Source organism: Chaetodon trifascialis, chromosome 3, assembly GCF_039877785.1.
Source record: "Chaetodon trifascialis isolate fChaTrf1 chromosome 3, fChaTrf1.hap1, whole genome shotgun sequence".
NCBI lineage: Eukaryota > Metazoa > Chordata > Actinopteri > Chaetodontiformes > Chaetodontidae > Chaetodon > Chaetodon trifascialis.
Genome location: NC_092058.1, coordinates 2115040 through 2124572, shown reverse-complemented (window position 1 = coordinate 2124572; position 9533 = coordinate 2115040).

Here is a 9533-nt window from a genome sequence, read left to right as displayed (position 1 = left end):
CTCACCTGTGGACGGAGGAGTCCTCAGGTGAGCGGAGCAGAGAAGCAGTGAGAAACAGATTTCATGCTTTTGGATCGATGCTGGTCCCACATCAGTGAACCGGACCACAATATTCCCTGTTTGTCCTCTTAATCTCTGATGTGTTTATCAGCAGAATGTCCCACAGATGTTCTGGACGTCAAAGTAAATGAAGGGAAAAACTCTTTTTGTCCACCATAGTGAGCGATTTCACTCCAGATCATTTAAATTGTTCAGATGTTTGAGAAACGTGATGTTCAGGACCTTAAATCAATCAGACAATCCTCCAAATATGGAGTGTATTTCTGCTACTTGTTAATGATTTTTTGGTGTATTGTCAGGCCTTTGATTTGCCATGACAGGAAATGAAGGAGATGCAGCGAGGCTTCCCAGCTGGACTGTCGCAGTGCAGTTTCTTAACCCTTAGTCGCAGCAGTCGATGTCGGCTCCTTTTATTAGAAAACTTAAATTCTTTTGCTTCTTATGTATATTAGTACAATGTTTGGGACAAATGACAAACCACTAGTTTTCTGCCAGCTGTCTAAAAGTCACTGGTTCTCTTCTATCTGTTAGCTGCCTCTAAGTGTTGCCTGTGAACATTAGTGAATAAATTCGGTGCAGATGATTGTAAATTTCAGCAGCACTCGTTTCACCTGCTTTTGTTTGCTTCAACACTTTGAAGAAATTCTATGAATTTCTCACTGAATAAAATAAAAGATAAGATAAATAAAAAAGATAAGAACACACAAAATTCTGCTTGTTCTCAAGAAAAATACAAAACAGATTTTTATAAAAGCCTTGAGACCTGAGACTTCGTTTAAGGAGAAAAAATGATTCAAATCAAACCAGATCCAGGATGTGAGCTCTTTACAGGGCCATCACAGCTTTCACAGGTGCTGCACAGTCCTCAGAGCTGGATTCAAGTTCAGGAAGAGACCCTCCTCACTGCGATGAAGTCATTAATATTATCTGTTGCCATGTTGATCTGCGTGGAGAGACGTTCATACGATGCGTTCACTGTCACCGAGAGGTGACAAAACAGCCAACAGTGGAAGCTGAATTGCGAAACAGAGCTACAGAGAGCCGGAGCGTGATCGGCCGTGAGAAGGAGGATGTTTTTCTGGAGGACGGACACGCGAGCCGAAGGCCGAGTGTTGTGAGAGAAAGCAGCAGAGAAACACGGTCTGCTTCCCATTTGATCCTTCGAGACGACTTTCAACTCGATATTCTGTGAGAAGAAGTCATCAGCAGTGTCACTCGCCTGTGTGTGTGTGTGTGTGTGTGTGTGTGTGCGTGTGTGTGTGTGTGTGTGTGTGTGTGTGTGTGTGTGTGTGTGTGTGTGTGAATGGCACTTTGTTGTACTGTAACTGTAATCGTTCACGTGGGTTCAGCAGTGAAATCGCAGCGCAGGCTACTCCCACAGGATCGATCTGAATATTTTCAATTACTTTACCATCAGAGCTTTGCTGAGTGATGTAAGAGACTCCGTGCATCAGTTTAGGCACAACGAAATAAAATCCTAATGAGAAAACCACTCAAACTCACAGACTTGTTTTTACGAGCGTTTTAAGAGCATTTATCACGTTCACCGGGTTGCCGTACTTTGAATTTTCAGTAAAAAAAGAAAACCTGTGAGAGCTCCACACCTGTCGATCTGTCTGCGTCTTCCAATTTTCTAACACTTTAAACTGAATGAAGGTGGAGCTTTAATATGAAACCAAAATCCAGCAAAATGAAATATATCACTGATGGTTTGTCAGTTGACTGAGACTTTTTTTTTTGACATTTCATGATTTATTTGGCTTATCTGTCAAATTAAAGGCTTCATCTCAGTGGAACAGCTCTCGCTGTCACATGACTCAGGATCTTGCTGCAGGTTTCTGTCCAGGTGAGCATCACTGATCCATTGTAACAGCTCAGCGTCACATCACCCTCTGTGCTGTCTGCCAGGTGCCCTTGAACACCTCACGTCTAACCCGTGGACCTCTTTGCTTTCCTTCTGTTGCAGTGCGCTGTTAGCAGCTGTCTGTAGCTTCTGACTTCACGTCACGTTTGTTCTGGTTTGTCTGCTGATTCCACGCAGCAGGAGCTGAAGCTGCACCTCTGCATGCAGAAGCTGTCAGTATTTACCATCCGCTGAGGGTGCTGATGGGAGGTGTGCAGGAGTCGAAGCTTCTGCTGCTCGATCTTCGCTTTGTGTTCCAGAGGATCGCTTTAAAAAACGGCTTCATTGTATTTAGTTTTTTGTTCAGAACTTCCTGCGATGCTCGACTGTTCTCTCGCTGCTCTGCAGAGCGCAGTGATGACAGAAATCCTCTGGATCACATCCAGTAATCCACGCCTGCCTCACATTTTGTCCCTTTGTCCCTGAAAGCTCTCATCCTTATTACGCTAATCCAGTTTAAGTTTCCTTTAGCAGCCAAATTCAACAAACCGACAAAGCCGATATCAGCAGACTCGCTGCTGCACTTTGTTCCTACTGTATGTTTGATCTCTGGGAGTTAATTACGAGTAATTAAGTTTGTGGGGAAAAGCACAACCAAAAAGCTCTTTTGTTCCAAACAAGTGAGGCAGGAGATAATCACACAAGCATGACAGGACCTCCCACGAGGCTGCGCTGCTTCATAATCAACCCAAAATTCATTGTCCTTTCATCCCGGCATGCTTCTCATTCTTCACCTCTGATCAGCCCCGACAGTATGTGACCAAATCCCTCCATTTCGTTTCATTCGTTTTCAGAGCAGCTGCAGTTGACAGAAAAAAAAATCCTCCTGGTTTTTTAGTGAGACGCAGACGAGACAATCAGTCAGATCTGTGACGTCGTGACACTCGCTGATGTCACTCCACCCGAAGAGCAGCAGGCAGATATTTACTGACCTCACATGAACTCAGCAACAACGTTACGTGTGTGTGTGTGTGTGTGTGTGTGTGTGTGTGTGTGTGTGTGTGTGTGTGTGTGTTTGGGCCCAGTACAAACCTGTGGGTTTGCCTCTCTGGCACCGTTAGCTCCTGCCGGCTAACGTCGGCCTCCTGCTGCTGGCAGGCAGCTGTTTCTAGAAAAGTCTCCAAAGTAAAAGGAGAGACAAAATAAGCTGTGATGTTTCGTGATGTTCAGTTTTATTCCAACTTGGAAAGAAGGTAAAACAAGCTGTGCGACTTCCATCGGTGGTTCTGTAACTCTGGCAGCGCTTGGAAGGGTGCGTTTGATTTGTTGTTCATTTTTCCTTCCTTTTTTTCTTGTGATTGGTTTTTAAATTTTAATCAAAAATGGGGGAAAGGCATTAAAAAATTGAATGAGTGTCATCAGGGATGCATGAGGGTGGGAGGAGGACGATATGAAGTGATGAAGGTTGGGGTCGTTGCACAGACTTTAATCTGCCTTCAGGCCTGCTCAGATACGCTTCTCACCCACTTCACGCAGCAGCTGGTCACCTGTGTGAAGGTGTGGATTAAATTTGTTTCACCTGCCACTTGTTTTCACAAGAGTCCATCATTTCTGGCATTTCCGATCACTTTTCTTTCCGTGGACCTCGCTTCTTTTTGGATTTTTGCTTTTCTGCTTTTGGACTTACTTCTTTGGATTTGCCTTTTTCCTGCTTCACTGTTCCTGTAAGCCTTTTGTTATCGCCTCTTCTGTGATTAAGTCGTTTGAATTGATCCAGCCCTGACTGTGTTTGGCTCCAACCCCTCGCTTCATTGTTCTCTCTGTGTGTACGAGTGTGACACAACTATAAACACTTTGGTGTTGAACAACCGAACATTTTATGTTTGTGTGCCGCCTTGTGTGAAGTCTTCATTGTGAGCATACAGTCCTTTAAAGCTGGAGCTTTAGTCAGTGCAAGCGCTTAACGGAGGTCCTGTCATAGATGGCTGCTGTGTGGAGGTATCGGTGCAGCTGAGCTTCAAATGACCTCTGTGTACGTACATTTTCTTTGTGCTACAGAGTGACGCCGGGCTACATGCGTACTGACAGAACTGCCGTTCACTCGCGGTGTTTACGGACGCTGACTGAAGCAGAACAGTGATCGTGGTGAACGTGACATTTGCAGTGTTGCTGTCCACACATGAGAGATCCACAGTTTTAGATTATGTGGTGTGAGTCTTGGAAAAACTGATCGTTTGCGCCCTTTAAACATCTGGCTAGAATGTGTCTCAGTAGTTTAAACGAAACACCTCAGTTGCCCAAAACTCTTCCTCGGTTCCTGCTTTAATCACTGTAAGAGTATCTGCGAGGTCCCTGAACACATCGCAGCTTGTCCCTCATCCTGCCGTAAGGACGCCTTCACCGTCCTTCATACCTCACGTGTCTGATATTCGGAGAGGAACCGGACGGCATGTGTCTCTCTTCCTGTGCTCCCTTCCTCTCCTCCTTCTCTTCCTCATCATTAGTAACACAAACATGTGTGAGAGAGGAGGAAGGAGACGGGTAGAAACACAAGACCATGCGTTCTCCGGGCTCCTAATCTCTATCATGTGGGAGAAACTTCAAACTGGGAGATTCACGTGCCCAAAACACCGACGCCGCCACGTTTTCCCTCCGTCCTTCCATCCCTCCTGATGAATGAGAGTCGTATGAAAGGGCCCATTCTCATCCACAGGAACACACCTTCATTCTTCATTCAGACCCTGAACCTCCTCCACCCGAGCACAGGAGGACTTCATTGACTTTAAACCTTCTGTACTGATCTGTGTATTCTGTGTTAGGATTTCTGATTTATGACCCTTCAGATATGCTCATTACAGCTTCACCGTAACAGCTGTTCAGCACACGTCTCCCTTCCTGTTCACTGTCTCTCGTTGTCTTCGTAGCTTCAGCTTTTAGTAACTAACGGTGTTGAGTGTCATCATTGCACGCTGTCACATGCCAAAATGGAGTCACTGTAATTCCACACGAAAAACAAAAGGAAATAAAGTTTGAGCCCAAAAAAATACGCTTCAAGTCACGGCCACATGAGGACGGGAGTAAAACACGAGCCAGCAGGCGGACCGCAGACAGCTTCAGTTAGAATAGAGGCATATGTTTTCTGTCAGACGCGCTGTGTAGCACGAGCTAAATGCTAATGCTAGCATGTTAGCATGCTAACATTTGTAGCAGTTAGTTTTGCTGGTACTTGGTCATAAACCGAAGTACAGGAGAAATTGAAATTTTGGCTAAACAAAGTGATGTTTTTCTGCCAAAGCCACAAAATAAAAGTGGCTGATGGGAGTTTTCTGTTGCTGTTGTTGAAATAATAAGCGGAAATCATCCTTTGAGTCTCTGAGGCTGAGGTTTAGGGATGAGCGGGATTACGTTCAGTATCAGGGTTAAGAATGAGCTTGGGGTGAAGGTTTGTGTGTTTAATGTATTTTTTTTTATGATTTTTAGTTTTGAACCCTCACAGAGAAAACACACATGAACGTGTGTGTGCGTACAGGAGCAGCATTATTCAGGGGCCTCGCCTCCCTGCAGGACAACATTCAGCACTCATATCCTCCACAGTGTGGTCGGGGGGCCCCTGTCTCTCTGGGTCCTCTTTGTGTGTTACAGTGGGATAAAGGAGCCTACTGTCCAGCCCTGCTCTGCTTCACCACAGTCCTCCTCCAGCATATCATCACCTCAGCATCACTCTGATGGACAGGCAGCGGGGTGAAGAAAGAGAGAAAACATGGGGGAAATGCAGGGAGGCAAAAAGGAGAGGGCAGAGGGAGGAGAAGGAAAGGAGGGATGAAAGGAGCATCCACAAGAGATGATTAGAAAAGATTTGGATAGAAGCAAAGGCTGATAAAGAGAACACAGATACTGAATGAAAGAGAAAAGGAGTAGAAAAGCTTGAAAATTAGATTGCATATTGAGTTTGAAAAAGAGCAAATGAAAGACAGGTGGACATGACAGATGACACTGTTTGTCCAGCAGTGGACAGTAAGACGCCATCGGCTCGTCCAGAAGAAGCTCGTCGGCAGACATCATCTTGTGTTGCTCACAGCTGTTCAGCTGCTGGTGTGGACGGACGCCGTCAGCGAGGAATCTTCCTGTCAGAGCAGAAGGAGAAATATGAGCAGAATGCTAATTGTCAGAAGCTAACGGAGCATGGGAAATATGGGAGGAATGCTAATGATGGTTAATAGAGATTATACCCAGGTGGTAGTGGTTGTCATGACCTGGAACAAAGCAGGATTCTGGGAAGAGGAAGGCTGTGAACACACCGTGTGGACAAACTGTTCAAACTGTCTGTGGTTTGCATGATTCACTGAATCCTGCAGAAAGCTGTTACCCATTTTGGTATTTAGCTATTTCAGTCTGATTATGTGTTTTAAGATTATTCTTAACATGCAGCACCACCTCGTCTGATGGGAGATCACCTGTCTGTGATCATTTGGGATTGAAGCAGCAATAATTGATGTTTTTTGGTCACTTTCAGGCAGCAAAAGCTCTAAATACAACACTGACATCATCACATGTTATAGTTTTTGTGCAAACCTGATGGCGCCTCTTCTCATCGGCTCTTAACTCCAGTTGATCTTCACACCTTGACTTCAGCTATTTATTCCTCTGTCTGTTTCAGGCCACCTGTCAAATATAACCTTCTTTTAGCTCTGCGTTTGGTCTCCTCCTGAGACACATATTTGGCTCTCCAGCTGCTAAATGCTCCTCAGTGTTCACCAGCCAGTTGCTAACTGTGTTTGTCTGTAGTTTGAAGCAGACAGAACCAGCTAACCAACTGGAAGCGCTGCTTCAAGCCTTAAAACCAGCACAAGCGTGTGAAAGACGCTGAAATGCTCTGTAGAGTTGAGAACTGATGAGCTGGATATATAGTCTGTTCATCATTGTTAATGACGAACTATTGATTGTCTTTAAAGCACAAACTCAGAGCTCCAGTGTTATAACGAAACCAGTTCACTGCTTTAAGACGCATGGAGTGCACATGCACATATACAGCTAGCGGGCTAATGTTAGCCACTGTTCGACGATCACTGAGCATCTGCGACGGTGCAGCAGCTGTTTCTGGCACAAGATGCAACAACTTTATCAGCTTCACAACAGACAGATTCTCATTTCAGAAACCAGAACATTTAAAGAGATTCATGAGAACAGTGGGTGATGATTTTTGATAGATTTCTTTGGAGATGTCGCAGCAGTAACCAGGGGGGCATGTGTTCACGTCTCCCATGAGCTGGATCTGTCTTCCAGACAGTTCCTGCCCATCTGGGTCAGCCTGTACATCCGACATGCAAACAAGCCTTCAGTCCAGTCCTGACAAGAGCAAATACAGATGTACATTCCTCCTGTTCACTCCCACATGGGGAAACCCGTGTGTGTGTGTGTGTGTGTGTGTGTGTGTGTGTGTGTGTGTGTGTGTGTGTGTGTGTGTGTACAGTATGTCTGCGTGTGCTTCATCAGAGGAACTTACCCCACATACCCAGAAAGTCCAGGGTCATATGTGGAGCAGGATCATGAGCAGAAAGAATTTACGAGCCTCTGCAGACATGAAACGCCTCCTATCGCGGCGTGAAAAGTGTTTTACGAGCCGACAGCGAATATCATCCATCATCATCAAACAAGTCTGAAACAGCCTACCTTCTGAAAATCACCTGGATGTGGAAATGCCGCAGAGGTGTGTTATCTAAGCGCGCAGCTTGTCGGCGGATGATGAGATGTGTTGCTGCTGGTTGTGTAATGCTTTATTTTTTAGGTCAGCTGTGGATGTTTGGAGGACGAGCTGCAGCAGCACTCGATGACTGAGCAGCCGACGGATCCGTGGAGGTGAAATAATCCATGATGGCTGACGGCTCGTGCTTTTACTGCACTCTTGATGAAGACTTCCTCTTCGGTTTCCCTCTCCTCGCTGTCGTCTGGCAAACAGATGTTTCAGAGGAACAGATTTTTATTGCATTAATACAAACGTTAAGTGCCTCTTGACACCAGTTGGTTGCATTTTCCACTTTGGTGGATAGAAGTGAAGGTTTCAACGATTTGAGGTGTGAACGCTGGATGCTGAAAAGCTGCTGGACTCAGTTTGTATGAAGAAGCAGCTGAAGGAGGACGAGAAGCAGAAAAGGGTCCGATCAGCTCAATCCGCTGCGTTCCCATCTGCAGTTATGGTGGCCACGGTGATGGTAACTGATTTAATAGAGATGAAGTTTGTTACTCAAAGAGCACAAAAGCTCCGAGTCCAAAGCGTGAGTCAAAAAGGTCATTTTTCTTCTTCTTTCTGGGATTTCTGGTCTCAGTTAACGTTAAAGTCGCTGGATGGCTCTCTGAGGCTTTGAGGCTCGCAGTGTGATCTGTGTGAGTCAGTTTGCTTCCAGAGTTAAACCGTGTTTTTCTTACATTTTGATTAAAGAAATATGTGTGAGGAGTGAAGACTGCGGAGTTTAACAGCTTCATCACACTCTGATGTGATGTCACTGAACATCTCATCTGTTCATTTGAGTTCCTGAACAATTCGTGGAAAACACTGAATATTTCATAATGTATTAAAGGTAAAATCTGACAGTAACAGCGACGATGTCTTAAAGGTGTTGAGTATTGATGTTTGAATGAGGTTTCAGCACCGACGCGTCAAAGAAAAAGCAGGACAGAAACAGGAAGGACACACTGTGAGTATTGTCCTGCATTCACTCCAGTTAAACAGTGTCTCACTCCAGATCAAATTCAGTTTACAAAGAGCACAAAGTTTTGTTTAATGGCCCCACATTTAGAGCAAAATCACAGTTTTCTGGTTCACTTCTGCAAGAAGAGACTTGAAATCATTTTCCACTGTAGTTTGTGTGTCACTCAAATCCAGAGAGAAACCAGATGTGACGGTATTCATGATATCATCCCGCGGGTGTAAAACCCGTCTGATGCACCGACCGCTGACAGAGGAAGCAGACACGTAGTGTGTGTGTGTGTGTGTGTGTGTGTGTGTGTGTGTGTGTGTGTGTGTGTGTGTGTGTGTGTGTGTGTGTGTGTGTGTGTGTGTGTGTGTGTGTGTGTGTGTTCAGCAGCTCTCTGTGTGTAACGTGTGTGTTTTAATGACTGTTGACCTGCAGTGGAGCTTTACTGACCTTCACATCCTCCTGCCAACCTGTGAACTGAATGCCACAGGACCCCCGGGAGCACACACACACACACACACACACACACACACACACACACACACACACACACACAGTCGTTTTTCCATCACTTCAGAGGACATTACATTGACTTCCATTCATTTTCTGCCTAACTCTAACCTTTACACACAGGCTTTCTGTGGATTCAACATGATTCAACTGTATTTACTGACTGAGGTGGACTCCCTGTGACAAATAGAGGGGTGGGGGGTGATGGGGGGGCTCAGCAAACAGATAAAACATGCTGTCAGGATCAAATGTACAGTGGGACTCATGTTGTTAGGATGTAAATGTGTTTACATAGCTGGGACTCATTACCTTCATTACAGGGACAAAAAGCAGGTTTCCATCATGTAGATCATTGAATTCTAGGGTTAGGGTGAGGTTCAGAGTCAGAGTTGGTCAAGTCGTGTTTATGGTGAGTTTAAGTCTCCGGG